General features: G+C 44.7%; 1 protein-coding gene across 4 annotated transcripts in view; it reads right to left on the reverse strand.

The window, feature by feature from the left end:
* Window positions 1-16,722: 16,722 nt before the first annotated feature.
* The window catches only part of LOC146770428 (uncharacterized), a 205,986-nt gene continuing 200,969 nt past the window's right edge, over window positions 16,723-21,739 (reverse strand). For all 4 annotated transcript variants that reach the window (XM_085640465.1, XM_085640463.1, XM_085640466.1 and 1 more), the window contains one exon: window positions 16,723-17,320. The gene's annotated coding sequence lies outside the window, so the exon portion shown is untranslated. The remainder of the gene's footprint in view (window positions 17,321-21,739) is intronic.

Consider the following 21,739-nt stretch of genomic DNA (forward strand, 5'->3'; position numbering starts at 1 on the left):
GGACATATGGTACTCGGCACAGAAAAAATTGGGATGGCAGGGGGTGATCACACAGCTTACCCCACTCTGGTATACACGGGGGCTGGGGAGACTCAGAAAAAGCAAGGGATTCAATAACTGGGATGCAATAGGAATCTCAACGGTGGGTGACATGTGGGTGAAGGGCGGGGTGATTACGTTCGAGCGACTACAAGAACAATACGAGCTCGCACCCTCTGAACGGTTTAGGTATATGCAGATCAGACATGCGTTTCACGCGGTTATACCACCAAACACCCAATTACCAGAAGCATCTCCCTTAGAAGATAGGCTTCTAACTGATTACATGATGAAGAAGGCCACCTCTTTCACCTACCGTAAGTTAGTTAAGAACCTGCCGGATCTAACACGGGCACTGAAGGATAGATGGTCCGCCGAACTAGGGTAACTTGACACACAGACTGGCAGGCGGCACTCTCGTCGCCGCGGGAAGTGGCGATACCCTCGAGATTACGACTAATACAACTGAAGATATTGCACCGGGTATACTACAGTAGACTAACCCTTTATAAGATAGGAAATGCCTTCCATCCATATTGCCTGAGGGAGTGCGGGGAGGAGGGCACGTTTTACCACACTCTGTGGCAATGCCCGAAGATCATGACGTACTGGGTGGCAGTGATGAGGACCATTTCACAGACAGTAGAGGTGGTGGTGACACCAGAGCCTAAAAGATGCTTATTAAATATATGGGAACCTAACGATCTAACTCACCCAGCAGGATTGGGCGACTTTGGGTATGATGGTTGCCAGGAGGAATATAGCCAGATTGTGGGGGGCCAGATGCTTACCAACGATTGGTGACTGTTGTGGGGACATGGATGAAGCCATGGTGGCGGAGAAGGCTGTATATGTTCACCGGGGATGTCCCCAGAAGTGGGGGAGGGTGTGGGGAGCCTGGAATAAGTACAGAGGTTTTATCTGCGAACCACCGGAGGTGCCATGTGAGGAACATCTGAGCTAAAGGGGGAAGGAGCAGCAGCCGCATAAGAGGGAGGTCAGAAGGGAGCCAACATGTAATGACTGTAATAACGACATGTACAATGATAATAAGAAACTGTATCAACTGTAACAATGTATGCATCGGTATAAATGTGTTTTGCCCTATCGTTATTAAATAAATAAAAAGATGTTTAAAAAAATATATATATATATATATTTATAGAAACACCTAGGACATGCTGGACAAACCGTATGTACCTATCACCATGACGATTTGCGTGATATTAATTAAAAGGCGACTATGCATACAATGAATCCACGTGGAATGTATTTATACCGCTAGTGAAGCTCTGACGTGTCTGACACCCTACCTTGCTTAATCCCGCCGCCCCCGCCGGTGGGTACTCGCCAAGAAGACACCCTTGTTGTTTATTTATACAAACATGGGTAGCTATTGACGGGCACATTTAATACACACGCACACCAAGCCATTCAAAGGGGATTCGACAAAAATTCGACCAAAACTATGCAAGAAACCCCCCTCACGGTTAATAAAACACACATCCACCGCCGGATGTGTAATACTTTTTATTTTACTCTCTGGAAAGGAGACAAACATCACTTGAGAGTTACAGCGCGCTCTTGGCTGAGCTCAATGCTGTGTTACACCCACCAGTGCCCGCCGAGTGCCACACACCTCTGTGTTGTATTCCACCAGCTAGTGCGTATGCTATGACACTCTCTAGCCCTTGTGCACTGTAACACCACCCCGTGAATGTCATGCCACACTTGCCTTCGCACAGGTTATATTGCCCCATCTAACGTACCTTCCTCGATGCCTATGTTATAACGCACAGCGCTATGCCATACATATTACAATCTGGGATCCATATCTTTGTCACAGTGCATATGCAACGTTACACTCCCCAGGACATATTTTATATTACAACTTTAGAGACTAGTTAGGTTACACAACACTGCCATGTGCATATTACACTCCAAGGCGCATATCGTATAGCACGTGCTAGTGCCTGTGCTATCTCGCGCTCTCCAATGAATCTGTCATTGCGCACAATGTATTGCATATTATATTTCACGCCCCGGTTCATCTTATATCACACTTTTTGGTGCATAGTTTATACCATACACTATATCTAGTTTTCATTTTTAATCGTGCTGTCAGGACTATGTTCTATATAACACTGCGTTCACCTACCCTTTTCACGGGCATTACATTTTGCGATGGGGTGGAGGGTCAGGGGGTGTTTCTGTCAAGTGAGCCCTGAGTCACAGTCACAAACGTCCTCTCCTTCCTGAATAAAAGTGAGATTATGCTGCATACTTGTTCATATTTTAAGTAGTTTGCACAGACACACATTTTAAAAACAAAGTTCCTAATACCCACCTTCTCTGAACAGTTAGCTTGCTGCCCCATCCACCTCCTCCCTATCCTCTGTTGTCTGAATCCATGGACTAGCCTCCTCCCTCCTGCCATGCATGGTCTGATGTGCTGCCCCTGCCCTCCATTTAGCATGATGTACCAGTCCACTCCTCCTGCCCTGCATTGTCCAACTCTATGCCCCATCATTGACCTCCTGCTTAGCCTCTGTGCTTAGCTTGCTGCCCCTATTCTCCTTCCCCCTGCCCTCCGATGTCTTTGTGCATGCCTGTAGGAGAGTAGGGTCTGCTTTCTATGTTCACCCCCACTTTTTGCTTTTGCTTCACTGGTTTTCGACTTAGATGTGGCTGTGGGCCTGCCAATCAGACCCCCAGCCCAGCTGTTCTCTCTCTAAATTTATACTATGTACTTTAGGTGCATAACCCAATTGGTTAGGATCACCTTATTGGCCCCTGTATAGTGTACCTTAGGTGTGCCCTAGGCCTAACAGGGGCTGCAGCATGTATTGTGCCACCCCTGGCCTGGCCTTCCATTATGACACAACTGGCTGATCACTCAGCTGGGGCAAGGTCGTTTAATCACCCCTTGCTTAGGTGTAGTATTCCTATACCTACCTTATATATAGACACATGTGTACCTATCAGCCACTCCTATGGCAGGCCTTAACAATCCTGGAGGCAGAGTGCTTGGTAACATGTGAGATGGTGCTCTAGCATGAGCTGAGCCTGTCTGCAGCTTTCGGAACCATGTCCTTATAGCTGTTCTATGATATAGCCTACCATATACTCTTAAAGTACCTTATAATCTTAAACGGTTATGGTAACTATGGTTTGGCTTTATCAAAACATGCCGTGTAAGGTGTCTAACACTTTGAATAATACCCCCATACCATTTCTGGCCATGAGGATATTATTCCTCCCTTCTAGAGGGAGAAGACATGTTGAAACCTACTTACCCGGTTAAAGTTAACCAGAGCCCCAACATCACAAAATGGATGCTGCTGCCACAGACACAAGTCTGACCTCCTGCTGCTGGGAGTCCTTCCAGCGAGGGAGGCTTGGACAATAGGTTTCCTACCTTGGGAGGTGCGAGCACCACCCCAGACAGGACTTAGTGTATTGGGGCAGGGAGGGATGGAAGAAACTAGACACTGCCTGGGGCACACAAGGTGTCCCATGCATAGTCCAGTTTTTTTTCGTTTTTTTTCATAAGGCTTTATTCGGAGCTTAAACACAAAGTCCATAAAAGCACATACATTTACAATACAAATACAGCAATCATATAAATACAATAAAAAACAAGATAACAGTCCCAAAAAGCAAACCTTTTCGCTACAAATACAGCAATCAGGAAGGTAAAATACAATTTACGAGGCTTTAAAAAACAATTAAAAAATCATACTAGGCCTTGCTTTGATAGCTTGAAGAAGAAAGGTGGCAGTAAAAAAACATACATCAGAGGAAAAGATCCCCTCTAGATATGATACCCTAACTTTTCAGGAGATGAGACAATTGTGTACCTCCAGAAAGTTAAAACAGGGTTCAAACCCTACCCTCATTCAGCTAGTGGAGATCCTAGAGGAATATGATGCTCATAGGGCCTCCCAGGTTAGTACCCTAGGTACAGGTGAGGGTCTACCCACTACAGATGAGTCAGATGGGACTTCAGAAGATGAGGTAGACAGCCAGGTCCAAGTTGGGAGACTGAGCCAGGCTAACTTAAGCCTACATGGGAGTACATAGGAGTCTGACTGGGGTCCCCCCATTCAGACCCTCAAGTGGGCTTAACCAGAGAAGCAGGAGAGAAAGATCCCCTTCAATGGAATCTATCCACTCCCATGTCTCTAATAGCTCCAATGCCTCTTCTCACAGGGGAATGACTTCTCCACAGAGAAAAGAGCATCAGGCCAGAATGAGGGAAGCCAATCTGAGGATTGAAGGGGAAGAACTTGCCCTTGCCAAAGAGAAGCTTGCTCTGGCCAGAGAGCAGAAGTTAAGTGGGTTAGATCCCACTGGTGGCAGCAATATCCCTAAGGATAGAGACAGGACCTATGATAATAGAAACCTGAGCAAGATTGTCCCTCCCTACAAGTGTGGGGATGACATCCACAAATGGATAACTGCTTTGGAGAGGGCTTGCAAAGTACAGCAGGTACCCCAAAGTCAGTGGGCAGCTATCTTGTGGCTCTCCTTCTCTGAGAAAGGTAGAGACAAGCTCCTCACAGTTAGTGATGAGGATGCTGACAATTACACTGTCCTGAAGAGTGCTCTGATTGATGGGTTTGGCTTAACCACTGAACAATACAGGTTGTTGTTCTGGGATACCCAGAAGACACAGACTCAGGACTGGACTGACTTTGTAGATTGTGCCACTAAGGCTCTGGAAGGCTGGTTATTGGGTAGTAAGGTTAAGGACTATACAGGATTGTATAATTTGATCATGAGAGAACAAATCCTTAATAACTGTCAAAACCAGCTGTTGCATCAACACTTGATTGACTCTGACCTAACTTCTCCCCAGGAAATGGGAAAGAAGGCAGATAGGTGGGTCAGGACTAGAGTTAAGCAGAAAAACCAGAACCAGGGCGGTGATCAGAAAAAGGCAGACCAGAAGGGTAATGATCAGAAACAAAAAGACCAGAAGTCTTCACCAGGCCCCCAAAAGGCTCAGGGGGAGGGTGGTTCCAAAAAGGATAAGAAGAAAGATGGCCAAAAGAAACCCTGGTGCAACTATTGTAAGTCAAACTCACATTGGTTTAGGGAGTGCACCAAAAAGGATTAGCCCCCAGCCACCATTGCCCCTAAGGCAACTGTACCCCCTCGTCCAGCTGTAAATGGTGGTTCCCAGCAAAAGGGTGTAGTAGGGTTAACCCTGGGAACTGAGGAGGATTCTGGCCTAGTCAGGATACCTACTCAGGCTGTTCTGATCTGTGATGGGGACATAGCTTTGTCCTCTACTGCGGGTCCCAGTAACCTGGGCAAGTACAGACAGACTCCTTTTATCAATCATAGAATGGCTCAGGCCTACAGGGACACTGGGGCTAGTGTCACAATGGTGACACCTGCCTTTGTGGACCCTGGACAGATCATGCTAGGTGAGAATTACCTAGTGACCAACGCTAGCAATGCCACTACTTCCCATAGTGTAGCAATTGTTAACTTCTCCTGGGGAGGGGTAACTGGCCTCAAGAAAGTTGTGGTAAGTTCAGACCTTCCTGTAGAGTGTCTGTTGGGAAATGACCTTGAAACTTCAGTTTGGTCTGAAGTGGAGTATAGGACCCATGCAGAAATGCTGGGGATAGATGCACATGTCCTTGCTGTGACCAGGTCACAGGCCAAAAAGTGTAACACTGAACAAGTGCTAGATCCTGGGACAATGGACCAGACACAACCCAAGAGAAAGAGCAGTAGGGTCAAGGCTGTGCCTTCCCCCCTGCCTCAGGTGGTGGATCAGCCCTCACAGGAGGATGATTCTGAGAGCCCTGAAGGAACTGTCCTAGAAGAACTTGAACCTGATCAGGTTGAGTTTCTTGGGACAGGGGGGCCTTCAAGGGCAGATCTGAGGAAGGCACAATTAGACTGTCCTTCTCTTGAACCCCTCAGACAGCAGGCTGCTGCTGAGGCTGCAGGGAATGCTCAAGGTACCCATAGAGTGTATTGGGATGAAAGGCTACTGTACTCAGAGGCTAGAGACCCCAAGCCTGGTGCATCCAGGAGGTTGGTCATACCACTGAGTTTCAGAGGCTTCCTTCTTACCTTGGCCCATGATATTCCCCTTGCAGGACACTTAGGCCAGAACAAGACTTGGGACAGGCTTGTCCCTCACTTTCACTGGCCTCATATGTCAGAAGATACCAAGGAGTTTTGTCGCTCCTGTGTCACCTGCCAAGCCAGTGGCAAATCAGGTGGCACCACAAAGGCCCCCCTCATACCACTACCTGTGGTGGGGGTTCCCTTTGAGAGAGTGGGGAGAGACATTGTAGGACCATGGACCCCCAAACAGCATCTGGGCACATATTCATACTGGTGATAGTGGACCATGCCACCAGGTATCCAGAAGCTATACCCCTAAGGACCACAACAGCTCCTGTTGTGGCAAGGGCCCTACTTGGAGTATTCTCCAGAGTGGGCTTTCCAAAGGAGGTTATTTCTGACAGAGGTGCCAACTTCATGTCAGGATATTTGACTGCAATGTGGAAGGAGTGTGGTGTAAACTACAAGTTCACTACACCCTATCACCCACAGTGCAATGGGCTTGTGGAGAGATTCAACAAGACCCTAAAAGGGATGATGAAAGGTTTACCAGACAAGCTTAGGCGAAGATGGGGCATCCTTTTACCCTGCCTTCTGTTTGCTTACAGAGAGGTCCCACAAAAGGGGGTTGGCTACAGCCCTTTTGAGCTTTTGTTTGGGCATCCTGTAAGGGGACCCCTGTGTTTAGTAAGGGAAGGATGGGAGAGACCTCTTAGACAACCCAAACTGGACATAGTGGATTATGTACTTGGCCTCCGCTCCAGGATGGCAGAGTATATGAAGAAGGCTTCTAAAAACCTTGAGGTAAGCCAAGAACTCCAAAAAGCTTGGCATGACCAAAAGGCTGTGCTGACTGTGTACCAGCCAAGGCAGGAAGTGTGGGTGTTGGAGCCAGTGGCCCCAGCAGCACTCCAAGACAAATGGTCTGGACCCCACACTATTGTTGAGAAAAAGGGAGAAGTCACCTACTTGGTGGACCTTGGGACTCCCAGAAGCCCCCACAGGGTGCTTCATGTCAACAGATTGAAGGCATATGTTGACAGGGCAGACATGGGCTTACTCATGGCTACAGATGAGGGGCAGGAGGAAGAGAGTGACCCTCTCCCAGACCTGTTGACTCAGAACCCTGATGATGGCTCAGTTGATGGTGTGGTATTTTCTGACAGGCTCACTGATGATCAGCAACAGGACTGCAGACAAGTTCTGCAATCCTACAGACATATGTTCTCTCTGACCCCAAGTCAGACAAACTGGTGCACCCATGAGGTGGACACTGGTGACAGTCTGCCTGTGAAGAGTAAAATCTACAGGCAACCTGACCATGTCAGGGACTGCATAAAAGTTGAGGTACAAAAGATTTTGGAGCTGGGAGTCATTGAACCTTCAGAGAGCCCTTGGGCTAGTCCTGTAGTTCTTGTGCCAAAACCTCACACCCATAATGGTAAGAGAGAGATGAGGTTTTGCGTGGATTACAGAGGTCTCAATGCTGTCACTAGGACAGATGCCCACCCAATACCTAGGGCAGATGAGCTCATTGACAGATTGGCAGCTGCCAAGTTTTTGAGTACATTTGACCTGACAGCAGGCTACTGGCAAATCAGACTAGCTGAGAATGCAAAGGCCAAAACTGCTTTCTCGAACCGAGGAGGACATTATCAATTGGTGGTAATGCCCTTTGGTTTGAAGAATGCACCTGCCACTTTACAAAGGTTGGTGAATCAAGTCCTTACAGGTCTGGATGACTACTGTGCAGCTTATCTTGATGATATTGCTGTCTTTAGCTCCACCTGGGAGGATCACCTGGTCCACCTGAGGAATGTTTTAGAGGCCCTGCAAAAGGCAGGCCTCACTATCAAGGCCACTAAGTGCCAGATAGGGCAGAGCAAGGTTGTATACCTGGGCCACCTAGTCGGTGGGGGTCAGGTTCAACCACTGGAGAGCAAGATCCAGACCATAAAGAACTGGACTCCTCCAATTACCCAGACTCAGGTCAGAGCTTTCTTGGGCCTGACTGGGTACTACAGAAAGTTTAAGAACTATGGGTCCATTGTGACACCACTTAATGACTTGACCTCTAAGAAGATGCCAAAGAAAGTTCAGTGGACAGTGAGCTGTCAAAAAGCATTTGATGACCTTTAAGCAGGCCATGTGCAGTGCACCTATTCTGAAAAGTCCAGACTACTCCAAAGAGTTCATAGTCCAGACAGATGCTTCTGAGTTGGGTGTGGGAGCTGTTCTTTCACAACTGAATGTAGATGGTCAAGACCAGCCCATTGCTTTTATTAGTAGAAGGCTGACCCCTAGAGAGAAACGTTGGTCAGCTATTGAGAGGGAGGCCTTTGCTGTGGTTTGGGCCTTGAAGAAGCTGAGGCCATTCTTGTTTGGCACTCACTTCAAGATTCAGACAGACCATAAGCCCCTCTTGTGGCTAAATCAGATGAAGGGTGAAAATCCCAAACTTCTTAGGTGGTCCATTTCCCTACAGGGGATGGACTTCACAGTGGAACATAGACCTGGGACTGACCATGCCAATGCAGATGGACTCTCCAGATATTTCCACTTAGAACATGAAGACTCAACTGGTCAAGGTTAGTTTAATGTCCCTAAGTTTGGGGGGGGGGTTGTGTAGGAGAGTAGGGTCTGCTTTCTATGTTCACCCCCACTTTTTGCTTTTGCTTCACTGGTTTTCGACTTTGATGTGGCTGTGGGCCTGCCAATCAGACCCCCAGCCCAGCTGTTCTCTCTCTAAATTTATACTATGTACTTTAGGTGCATAACCCAATTGGTTAGGATCACCTTATTGGCCCCTGTATAGTGTACCTTAGGTACCCAGGGCATAGGTGTACCCTAGGCCTACCAGGGGCTGCAGCATGTATTGTGCCACCCCTGGCCTGGCCTTCCATTATGACACAACTGGCTGATCACTCAGCTGGGGCAAGGTCGTGTAATCACTCCTTGCTTAGGTGTAGTATTCCTATACCTACCTTATATATAGACACATGTGTACCTATCAGCCACTCCTATGGCAGGCCTTAACAATCCTGGAGGCAGAGTGCTTGGTAACATGTGAGATGGTGCTCTAGCATGAGCTGAGCCTGTCTGCAGCTTTCGGAACCATGTCCTTATAGCTGTTCTATGATATAGCCTACCATATACTCTTAAAGTACCTTATAATCTTAAACGGTTATGGTAACTATGGTTTGGCTTTATCAAAACATGTTGTTTAAGGTGTCTAACACTTTGGAATAATACCCCCATACCATTTCTGGCCATGAGGATATTATTCCTCCCTTCTAGAGGGAGAAGACATGTTGAAACCTACTTACCCGGTTAAAGTTAACCAGAGCCCCAGCATCACAAAATGGATGCTGCTGCCACAGACACAAGTCTGACCTCCTGCTGCTGGGAGTCCTTCCAGCGAGGGAGGCTTGGACAATAGGTTTCCTGCCTTGGGAGGTGCGAGCACCACCCCAGACAGGACTTAGTGTATTGGGGCAGGGAGGGATGAAAGAAACTAGACACTGCCTGGGGCACACAAGGTGTCCCATGCATAGTCCAGTTCAAACCGGCGCTGGGGCACTCCAGCCCCAGCTCTGCCGCAAAACTGGACAAAGGAAAGGGGGTGTAACCACTCCCCTTCCTGGTCCCACCCATAGGAGGGACCTTGCAGGTAGTCCAGCCCACTAGCCCAGTATATCAGTAGGTAGCTGAGCCCTGCTAAATTAGATTATCCTGAATCTGCAACTTGAACAGAAACTCTGGACCTTCGACATTCGACCTCAGGAAGAAGACTGAAGAATCTCCCTTGTGGCCAAGGAGTGACCACCCTGGGCAACCAGGCACCATCCAGCGACCGCTGCTTGCTTTGCGACTGATCCTACGAGGGACGACTGCAGAGACTGACCAGCGCCGAGACTTCCAGACACCTCTGACCCAGATCCATATCTGCAGCGAAGCTGAGACCCGTGGAGGCGACGAGGGACGTGGGACCGGTGACTTGGGAAAAGTGGCTAGTAACTGACTAGCGCGACTTCGGACGCTTCCTCGAGGCTGTGCTTGGGGAATTGAGAAGCCCCCATCCCGAGCACCATCTGCAAAGAAGACCAGCTCCCCACACTTCACGTGTTCTGCGTGGGGCCCTTCTGCACCTGAGTTGCTCGACGTGTTGTCCGGTTGCTGGCCTGTTGGCTAGTGACCTCTGCGACGACGAACCTTTGTTTTCATTTTGCTGGTCCGGCTCCTCCAGACTGGCACCCGCTCCTCTGTGAAAGAGAAGCACCCCAGACCTTCCTTGTCTGCACCAGAAGCAAGTCCTCCATTCTGCGTGGGTTCCGCTTGCCAAGGCTTGTTGGGTCCTAACTCGACATCGACGCCGCCGACAGCAAGAGCCTTCGTGGAACAGCTCACCTCCTGGTTCTGGTCGTCCTTGACACCTCCTGGTACCCGTGGCTGCTGCGACAAGCTTCACCTCTTCACCTACATCTGCACGACATCATCTGGTTCCGTCCTGGTTCCTTCCCAGCTCCTGGCTGGTGACCTAGACTCTATCCTTTCTGCTTGCAGGTATCCTTCCTTCTTGATTCCATCCTTGGGATCCACCGGACACTCTTCACTGACTGCCTGTCAGCACCTTTCCTTCAGGCATCCATAGGAGTCCACGACGAAACCCGATATAAGTTCACACCTATGCACCCGCAGCCCGTGGGCTAGGTAACTTGAGTACTCTGGTGCTCACAAGGGTATTGACTATCCTAGGGTCTAGTTTCCAAGTCTCGACTTCCTAGCTATTCCAGAAGTGTCCTAAAACTGTTAAATTCTAATAACTTCTATTTCTATCGACTTTTACGCATTACGCGTGAGTGTTTCCACTCTGCACCTGAATCCCGTGGGCCTCCCACTTCCTAACCTTTGGTAGTATAGTGTAGCCCCAGCGATTCCCTAGGCCTATCCTGTGTTCGTGACAGTAGTTCTTATACCACTTACTTAGTATATGTTTGCGTGGCCCCTAGGGCCTAACTGTATTACTTACCTGTGTGACTTAATGTATGCTTAAATAAGACTGTGTTGTACTTACCTCGAATCTCATAAAGAGTGCTGAGGGTTTGACTAGAATAAATACATCCATTTTTATATATATATCTGTTGTGGTGTCCTTTCATTTGGTATTCAAGGGATTACATATGGTATAACAGCTAGCTTCACATGCCATACAGAGTTTAGCCTAAGACTGCTCTTGTCCATGCTACCACTAGGATAGCTGGTCTATAAGGTTGACTTTACAATCAATCACCATAAGGGTTGTTTGGACTGATACAAGGTGTACACTAGAATTAGTGACATCATATATCAGGCCAACTTCTCACAATGCCCCTGCTCCATCCTTTTTGCCCACCATGTTCCATGGATCTGCCACTCCTATCTACTCTGAGTGTTCTGTTGAGCTGCCACTAACCTCCCACCTGCCTAGCATTGTCAGATGACTGTAACCTGTCCCTGCCACCTCCACCCTGCCTGTCCACATGCCATGCCCCCATCCCCTTCCTCCTGTCCTCCATGGTCCATTTTACTGCCACACCCTTCTGCCCTCCCTGGTCTGTTGTGCTGCAACTGCTCCTCCTGCCTGCCCCATGCGGTCTGTTGTGAGGCCCCTTCCCCTGAATTCTCTTGTCTGTGCCCAGGTCCTGACCCTCCCTTCTATCCTCCATGGTCCTTTGTGCATGCCCCTGCACCCTCCTTCTTGCCCATCATAGCCATTGTGCTGTCACTAACCCTCCCGCTTGCCATGCATGGTCTTCTGTGCTGCCACGGCCCCTCCCACCTTCCCTGTGTGGACAGCTGGCTGCCCCTGACCCCCTCACACCTTCCTTCCATGGTCTGTGTGTATGCCATCATAGTCTCACTGTTGCTCTCCATGGTGTGTCTTGTTTCTAGTGCCCATCCTGCCTGACCTCCATGGTCATCTTGCTGCTCCTGCCCTGCCCCCTTGCCCCCAGCCCTCTGTTTCCATGTGCAGACCCCTATTCCCTCCCTCCTGGCTTGTCTGTTCCATTGTAATGCCCCTGATCCATCCCTCCTGCCCTTTATGGTCTGTTATGCTTCAGCTTTCTCTCCTGTCTGTCCATTATGGTCAGCTAGCTACCATTGCCTCTTTCCCCTCTGTTCTCTGTTGTCCATGTGCATGGTCCTGTCCCCTCTCTATTGCTTTCTATGTACTGTTGTGCTGCACTCCCGTCCCGCATGCCCTGTGTGGTGTATTGTGCTACTGCAAACCCTGATGCCTGCCCTGTAGGGTCAGTTTGGTGCACCTCTCCATGTCCCTCCTGTCCTCTGTTATCCGAGTCCATGTCCCTACCCCAATTCCTCCTGCCTTCCATGATCCTTTGTACCATACTTGCGAACATTTTGAACTTGGTAAGAGGGAGATTTTGAAACAAAACTGGGGTATTGATTTTCCCTTTTGAGTTACATTGAAAAAGAGGAGATTGTAGACAGGAGACAGATCAAATAAAGCCCATTTAAGCTTAATTATATTGGACGTTTCCTGGCTGAATCGGGCCTGTTTGCATGTATGGTTGTACTCCCACTGCCTCTTCCTTCTGCCCACAATGGTCTATTATATTGCCACAGCCTCTCTTGCCAGTCCTTATTGTTGGTTTGTTGCCCCTGCCCCCCTTTCCAATGCCCTCCATAGTCTGTTGTGCTGCCACTGCCCTTCCTGCCTTCCCAGTGTGGTCAAATTGTTGCCTCTGCACCCTCCTACCTGCCTTCAATTTTCAGAGTCCGTGCCCCTGGCCTCTGCCTCTCAACCGTATCCTAATGAACAACTAGATTGCAAACATTCTATATTTATTACAAAAGTGTGGAACGCCTGACCTCATCTTGATGTAATCAAAACTGTAATACCTAGAGCATTTCCTTCAGACATTACATATATGAGAGGGTCTTATTTGCATCAAAATTATGGTTAGTGCTCTAAAAACCTCAAATGAGGACATATTTTCTGAGTTTTCAAATAGCGACAAAGCACTTTTAAATTATTTGTTATCTTTAGGTTTTTTTATCCAGTTGACCACTTGATTAAATATTGCACTTAGGGGAGAGGATGTGGTGTTACTTCCAGAGCTGCAGACTTTGCAACTGGGGAACCAGGTTGGAGTTTCTGCTTCAGCTCAACATTCTGTGATTCTGGTCAAATCACTTAATCTCCCCATGTCTACAAACAAAATGAATTTGACCTTGTGTGATGTAACCAATGCTCATGTAAAGCACTCCAATACCTGACAAGTCTGCACTATATAAAACTGCAAAAACACAAAAAATCTGTGTTTTGCACACTTCTGTCATTGGGTACATGTGGGCTACATCTGGGTGATATTTGTGCTGCATTTGGGCTCTTTTGTCTCTGGTGGCCATCTTGGGAGATTTATTTGTTATGAAGTTTCCTAATTTCCTCATTTACTGCAGTCTCCTCAGTAGGAAATACTTTCAGTTTATTTCTTTGATTCCATCAAGAAGGCATTCAGATGTGTCACACATTTGCCATAAATTCAGAATGTTAGCACTCTAGTTGCTCATTAGATCACTGTAGTAAAGCTACTGCTCACCAGGGAAGTCTGCTGCTGGTATTGAAAGTGCATGATTCAGTCTGAATGTCAGAATTTTTTAATGAAATAGAAGAGGATTTGAGAAGTCACTCAAAATGTGCCCTAATTTTTCTTTTTGCAGCACTAATCATACTCTCTATGGCAAAATGAACCCCCTCATTTTGTTCCTTTTTAAATTAAATGTTTTAAGAGTTACCACTTTATTCCAATCAAGATGGCTTCAGGTGTGCCATACGTTTATCATAAGTAGGACTGTTAGCGCTCTAGTTGTTCTTTAGAACACTCTGGGAAACTGCAGTAGAACACAAAGGAATCAACTGACAGTCTCTGCCTTTGTTGGATGTACATGTTTTACTGAGAATGTCAGACTTCATTCTCACATGACTGAGAAAGATAATGTGAATTTACAGAAAATATGCTCTCAGTTTAGCTTATAGATCACCTTCCAAACCTCTGTGGGAAAAGCATGAGAAAATAGTTTTCTCTCAAACATGATTCATGATATCACAGCAGAAGGCTTTTTCACATGGTAAAATCACCTTAGAACACACCACAATTCCTAAAATGAGTATGGTACCATCAACAAATGATTTATAATGTAACTAAAGTCTTAAAACCTTCTATTAACTGCAATGCTTTTTAATGAGGTGCTATCATTTATATTGGTCCCAAGATGGCTGCCAACACTTCTTGGATGAAGTACTGACAGCCAATCAGATCTCACGATGAGATGTGTGGTTAGGCTCCGCCCAGATATATATGTGATTTTGATTTTGATTTTCTCAGGAACTACTGAACGGATTTACACCATTTAAGCAAAAGGTACGACTCTGAACCAAGGTCTACCTTTCTGCCAAATTTGGTGTACTTCTGTTCAGCAGTTCGGGCTGTAGCTGCGGCTAAAGGTCCTATGGGAAATTGCATGGGGAAAACACGTTTTGGGACCCCCCTTTTTTCTCAGCCCTCTACACGAATCATCCCGAGACTTTCAGGATAGGAGCGGACCGGAGCTGGCCAAAAGTTTTGAAAATTTCGCGAAGATTCGTCAACGGGCGCCAAAGTTATTCCAAATAGAATGTTGCGGATTTCCTATGGAAGATAGGTCCTAACTATAACTACCTACTGGCGACCGCCAGTAGGTAATATTCATATATATTTAACTCCATTCCGTTATCTCCTGGATTGCTCCAAACATGGAGCCAACATTTAGTGCGTAAAGTTGTTTTATTGCTCCGTCGCCATAACGCATTTCGGCTCGTACGAGCCTTGATCACGTGACATGGCAGGATCAGTTTAAGAACATTTTAGTGACGGGTGCATTGTGAGTAAGTATCACGTGACATTAAAATCATAGACATAGAAGAGTAATACACAGTTGCAAGTTCTAAAATTGAGCAGCTTGTATCGATATTTTGCGACAGTAATGACTTTTAAAATAATTGTTGATCCTTAATATTTAAGACAGTTTGCGTCTTATTTCGGATATCTGTCCAGCATGTACTTATTGATGATAAAGTTGCCTTGCAAGTTATCTGTAATACGTTTGTTGTGTCATAGAAACATAAGTGTATATTGCCTTTCAATTCTGCAAACGTACATCAGATTCAAATTGTGAGGTTAAATCCACCTGAGCGGCATTACTGTTCTGTGTATGTCTGCCTCTTATGATGCTATCTAGTTATCTTAGACTATTAAAGTGCTTGGTGTTAACATGAAATGTGAATAAAAAGTAAATATGTGGTCGAGCTTATGCTTAAAACATAACTCCGGAAAGATTAGAGTAATGTATTTACATTTAATGTTACGATTTCAGAGCTTAATGGTGGGAGTTTTTGGGATTGACTTCTTCTCATGGGCAATTTCATTGTGAGTTCTATTACGGTATAAATACACACTCGAGAGATATTAATCTTAGATTGCCATATTTGTCTAATATGGATCTGTGCAAACTGCTGCAAATATAAATATATATATAAATGCACAGTTCCTTTCCTACACATATATCTATGTGTGTGTGTACATATGTGTGTGGGTGTGTATGATTACATGTTTATACTATTATTATACATATATATTTTTATTTCTTTTTTGAGGGATTCCTCTCAAACCAATGTTTTTTACATTTTTGGGGCTATCCCACCAAACGTTTTCTTTTTGATCCCTTGCCTCCCTTTAAACCCTATAAAACCCAAATTACCCTTTACTCTCACCCAACTCTAAATCCTAAAAAACCCTTACCCATTCTTGAACCCAAAACAACTGTACTAACCCTTGCCCCTAACCTGCCCTGAAGCCTAGAAACTCCTTACAATCCATTACCTTTACCTAGCCCTGAACCCAAAAAAAGTTACTATCCTTTAACCCCACCCATCCCTGAACCCCAAAAAACGGTATTATCCCTTAGCCTTACGCCTCCCTGAACCCTTAATACCCTTACTATCCAATACTCTTACCCATCCCTGAACCCTAAAAGCCCTTTACTACCTATTTCCTTTTCCCATGCCTGAACCCTAAAAAATACCTAACTACTCCTCATTTTTACCCATTGCTGAAACCTAAAAATCCCTTACTACCCATTACCCTTACCCATCCCTGAACCCTAACAATCCCTTAATAGGGCATAAGCCCTAAAAAAACAGAAGTGGGAGTGTTGCAGATCGGAGCTTCCGAATCCCCTCTACTTCCACGGACGGAGTGATCTCACAGTCACACACGCACACACACATTACACGCTGGTGGGGCCCATTACACCAACATTCATCCTACCACTCTTATCCGTGCCATGTATAAGGGGAAACATTTTCTGATACCTATCCAATCTGCATGTACTTTGAGGTCAATGGTATCTACTTAGTTGCTTATAAATCTAGCGAAAACATTTCAAAGAACACGCAAATAAATTCAATAAACATGACCAGAAATAACCACCCGACACAGAGATTCAAACAGAATTATTTGTTTATCTAAAATTGTAAGAAAAGCCAATTAAATGCAAATTAATTTCTCTCATATTTACCTATTCTGTCTAAATGTCAGATCCTAAGTCAGAACCGGTCCTCAGTAGAAGAAACAGAGTTTCCTGCCGTCATGTAGAGTCACCGTCCTCTCCGTCAGCATAGGGACCTCGGATCATCAGTTCGGGAAGAAGTGGCGCTAGACCTCTCTAGTCTACTAATATTTATACCAAAATTACATTACAAAATGTTACAATCCTCAACCATTTAGCAGGAAAAGATGTCGTCTTGTTACATTAAGAAATTTTCTCATGTATTGTTAACTTCAAATTCTGAATAGAAATTATAAGTCCATAGCTAATTTGTTACTTCTACGGATGTCTCTACTGGATAAATTTGTATCCAGTTGTGGGATCATTACAAGTTCATAAATTCAATATTTCGGGATTGTAACAAACTCCATTTCCAGGGGCATTTGGCAGACTTCCTGGGCTTGTCGTCATGATCATGGCTTTTCAGTTCATCAGAAGTGCAAGGTCACAGGCAGCGCGAAGTCTCTTTGCAAAATTTCCATCTACTCGAATGCAGGCTGCGGGTGGTAGCCATTTTCTGGTAGGCCACATTAGTCAACTTAAGTGAAAATAGACATAAAACAGAATTACTGCACGGAAATGATTATACAGTGTTATTCCCCTGCTAATACCCTTATGTGTGTGTATTTATCTAGCCATTTGCGACATCAGAAGCCATTAATGCATATTAATTATAAGCGCAAAACACAATAACATTACATAAGCAACATCTATTTCTGTCAGTTTGCTCACCAACTTAGTTCACTTATTATTTTAGCCATGCAATAGCATTCCCACGTGTAATTCTCTTGTTAATAAGGTTGGTTAGACAAGACTCGACAAATTTTTAATAATTAATAATTAATCAGTAGTACTTTTAATTATGACATGCGAAAAATGAAACAGGTATTCGGGTTTAAAGTAAAAACTCTGCTCCATCAATCCCCCCTTTGGTGATATCTTATCACCACAAAATCAAAAACCCCAAAAATCAATTTAATTTCCCCTTTTGGAAGAAATTCAAAATATTTTCTTGTTCATTTTTCAAACCCTTGTTTCCAACTCATCTTCTCTATTGGTTTCTATATACATGCTTTCTCTTAGCTCTTCTAATTCTATTTCTTGTGGATCTCTTTCTGGTTTCTTTTGTCTCCTTTTAACATTTTCTTTTGTGATTTTCTTTTTATTTCTTCTATACCTACAACACATACACCCCAATCTAAGGATCAATAATGCAACAATTACACAGGTTAATGGAAATAATATCTTACCAAAAATGGTACTACCTATTTTAGCTATAAAATTCTTAATAGCAATCATCTTATTAGCCATTCTAGTCCAGATACTTTCAGCTTCCAGTGGTACTAATTCTTCATGCAAATCAGTAATATTTTTGATATAAACTTTTAGATCTTTACTTTCGTCAGGAATGTAAGTGCAACAATGTTGAACTTTCAGCATTCCACAGACTCTACCCTCTTTTGCCAAAAGAATGTCACGGGCAAGTCGATTTTGCATCGCCATAGCACGCAAAGCAACCATTTCTGTATTAACCAAAAGAAAGCCTCCAGCGGTGCTTGTTGACAAGCGATCCACCACTGTTGACAGCTTCCGAATGCCAAATGCATTCAAAGAAATTCCCACTGCTGGAATTAAAGCTCCAAAAATATCTCCTACAATTTCTGTCCATGTTTCTCTTCTATAGCGTGTTAATGTGTTAGAATGTTCAGCATCATCTACTCTATCCATGTGAAAAATCTTTGGAAAGACCAGGCCAACATAACATGTACCAAACCAATGGTCAGGCAAACGGTAATAAGCCTTGTTCCCACAAATATAATACACTCCCGGAAAAACTGGTTCTTCTCCTCCTCTAAATCCCCATCCGGTTGCAATAAAGTATGTATCATGTCACTCACTAGTCCCTATGAAGTAATAATCATACTGGGATCTCTTCCTGGTAATGCACAGCTTGCCTTTCTGGGGGGCATCTATAGCCATAGTTGGACTGGCTCCATTTTTCAACTCTTTTTCTTTCTCAATATCCCACATTGTGTCACTCATTTTATTCCCTTCTGCTTTCTTGTGCATGTTCAACCTTCTTCTCTCAACCATGTCTAGAAAGTTCTTCTCTTCTCCCTTCAAACTGCAAGTTAAATTGTTTCTAAAAACATATTCTAAGGTTAATTCTTTGGTTTCTAAAAAAATCTCACCTAAAGTGTTAGCTTCTTTTGCTGGATTCAGTGCTTTATTCACAGGCAGTTGCCCAAGAATATTATCTACATTAGACATATTATAATCTAATTTCCCTAATTGATAAAATATACTAATTAGCACACTACAAGAAATTCCATACGTAGCCGGAAGATGATGATAAGTCACTCCTTCCGAAACAGAGGCAGGTAATTGCATGCAAACGTAGCAATCCCTTACTTCCATTGTCTTTACGTACTCATACAACAATTTAGAAAAAACATTGCTAGAAAAATCATTAATTGACCTATCCTTATGTATATGTACATTGCTAGTTCTAGTTGGTACTATCTTCTGTGAATTCTTCCCTATATTAGTTCTGTTCTCAGTATGACCTTCTAAAGTGTCTATAGTGACTCTAAATGAAATCAATAGAGCAAGTACGCTCCAAAGCAGCATTAATAAACCTGTACAGCAGCAGCACATCTTGCACCATCTTTTCAGAAAGGTACATCTACTTTTATTATTCTCAGTGTTAGCCATTTTGTTAATTTGACCGTGTCTTTTGACTTAGCCTCTTCTACTCCTCTACCGAACTTTAAGGGCAGCAAGTACCCAACAGATTTTTACAATCTACTAGTTTTAATATTGCTTCTTTTCTTTTCCCCTCCAAGTGATTTTCCTTGGATTTACTCAATTTGGATTTTCATCACTTTTCACTGTCTCTTCATCATCATCAAACTGTTTCAGGTCCTGAACATCCGTCTCTTCTCCAATGTCGGACAAGATGACTCTCAGGATTCCCACAGCTTCTTCTTCAGCAACCTCTTTCAGTAAAGCCTCCTCTGGACTTCCTTGACTGTCTGCCTCTTCTCCTTGTTCAGGCAGTGCCACATACGTCCATTCCGGTGACTTGTACCTCTGGTTTGGTTTTCTTATTCTTTTAGTTTTCTCAGGTATCTTTGTTTCTTCTTCTTTGGTTGGATTTTGACTTGACACTTCGTTCACTTGTTCAGCTTTCGAAGAGTTAACTCGTGTCAGTCTATACCTCAGTCTCTTTATCTTATTCGGCCAAAGATCTCCTTTAGCATTTCTCTTTTGTTTTCCTTCTTTATTGTTTCTTTCTCCAAGCCAAGTTCTCTTTCTCAGAACTCGTCCTCCATGTATCTCATTGTCACTTTCATCAGACTCTGTCTCAGTTGCCTCTTGTTCATTAACAGTTTTCTTTTCCCCAACAACTTCCTTTTCTCCAACAGTCTCTTTTTCCACCAATTGAGATTTCCCTACTTCTGTCCCTCCTCGGGTCTCCGACACGCAATCTTCTTGCTGTCTACTTGTCCCTTCACGTAGCTTGTTGTTGATGTTCCCTACACCTCCTCGGGGTTTTTCCACAATCTGTCCCTCTCTGTCTTTGTCTGTCCCTTCTTTTTCTATGTTTATCTCAGGCGGAACTTGTCTAATTTCCTCATTTGATTCAGCTATCACTTCTGTTGGAATGTTCTTTTCTTTCCTTTCTTTCTTTTTGTGTTGGTCACTGTTAAGTGGAACCTCAGGTACTTCTTCAGAATCAGAACTCGTCTCTGTGGTTTGCACTGTTCTTTTCAGAACCTCTTCCGGTGGGATGAAAATTTCCCTTGCCTCACTTTCCCCACTTTCAGGATTCTTTTTCCTTCTTACTGTCTCACTGTCTGCATCATCACTGGAATCTGATTTTTCAAAGTATTCTTTTCCAGTACCATCTCTTGGATTTGGAACTCTCAGTGTGTGGCTTGCATGTATCCAATTTTTCACTTCAGCACACTTCACAGCAGTCGTTGTGGTCAGAATGACTTGTCTTGGCCTTCCCCACCTTGGAACCAGGCAATTCCTTCTTCTGTGGACTTTTATCCTTACCCAGTCCCCTGGGCTTAGATCATGGGCTGGTTTCTTCTCAAGTGTGGTGGAGTCTTCTCCAACCTGGTGAAACACAGAATGAACTGCGTCAGCCAGGCCTTTACAGTAATCCAAAATCATGTCATCAGTTATAGTCATCAGCTTGTTGACTGGTACAAAGGCATGTCTCATAGCACGTCCCATGATAATTTCATGTGGACTCAAACCTGTTGTTCTGTCTGGAGTAGACCTAATGGTCATCAGGACTAGGGGCAAGACATCGGGCCATTTCATTCCTGTGGCTAAGCACATTTTGCCAATTCTGTTTTTGATGGTACCATTCATTTGTTCAACCACACCAGAAGCCTCTGGTCGGTAAGCACAATGTAGCTTCTGCTGTACACTCAATGCTTCACAGATTAGACCCATGATTGCATTATAAAAATGTCCTCCTCTGTCTGATTCAATGGTTACTGGGAACCCATACCTTGGGATAAACTCTCTCAACAGTAATTTGGCCACTGTTATCCCATCATTTCTTCTTGTTGGATATGCCTCCACCCACCTTGAGAACAAACAGACCACCACCAGGACATACCTCAATCTGTTGACTAGGGGCATTTCAATGAAGTCAATCTGCATTCTTGTGAAGGGTCCTCCCTCTCTGCCTATTGTTCCTAGGCTCACCACTGTTTTCTTTCCAGGAGTGAATTGCTGACATATCAGACATCTCTGACAGAGACTTTCTGCTATCAGCCTGAACTTTGGACTGTACCAGGTTTGCTTAAAGGCTCTTATCATAGCATCCCTCCCCAGGTGTCCTTGGCCATGATACATCCTTGCCATTGTTGATAGCATGCTATTTGGCATGACTTGTCTTCCATCTCTATAGACCCACACATGATCCTTTTCT

Source organism: Triturus cristatus, unplaced genomic scaffold (genome assembly GCF_964204655.1).
Source record: "Triturus cristatus unplaced genomic scaffold, aTriCri1.1 SCAFFOLD_194, whole genome shotgun sequence".
Taxonomy (NCBI): Eukaryota; Metazoa; Chordata; class Amphibia; order Caudata; family Salamandridae; genus Triturus; species Triturus cristatus.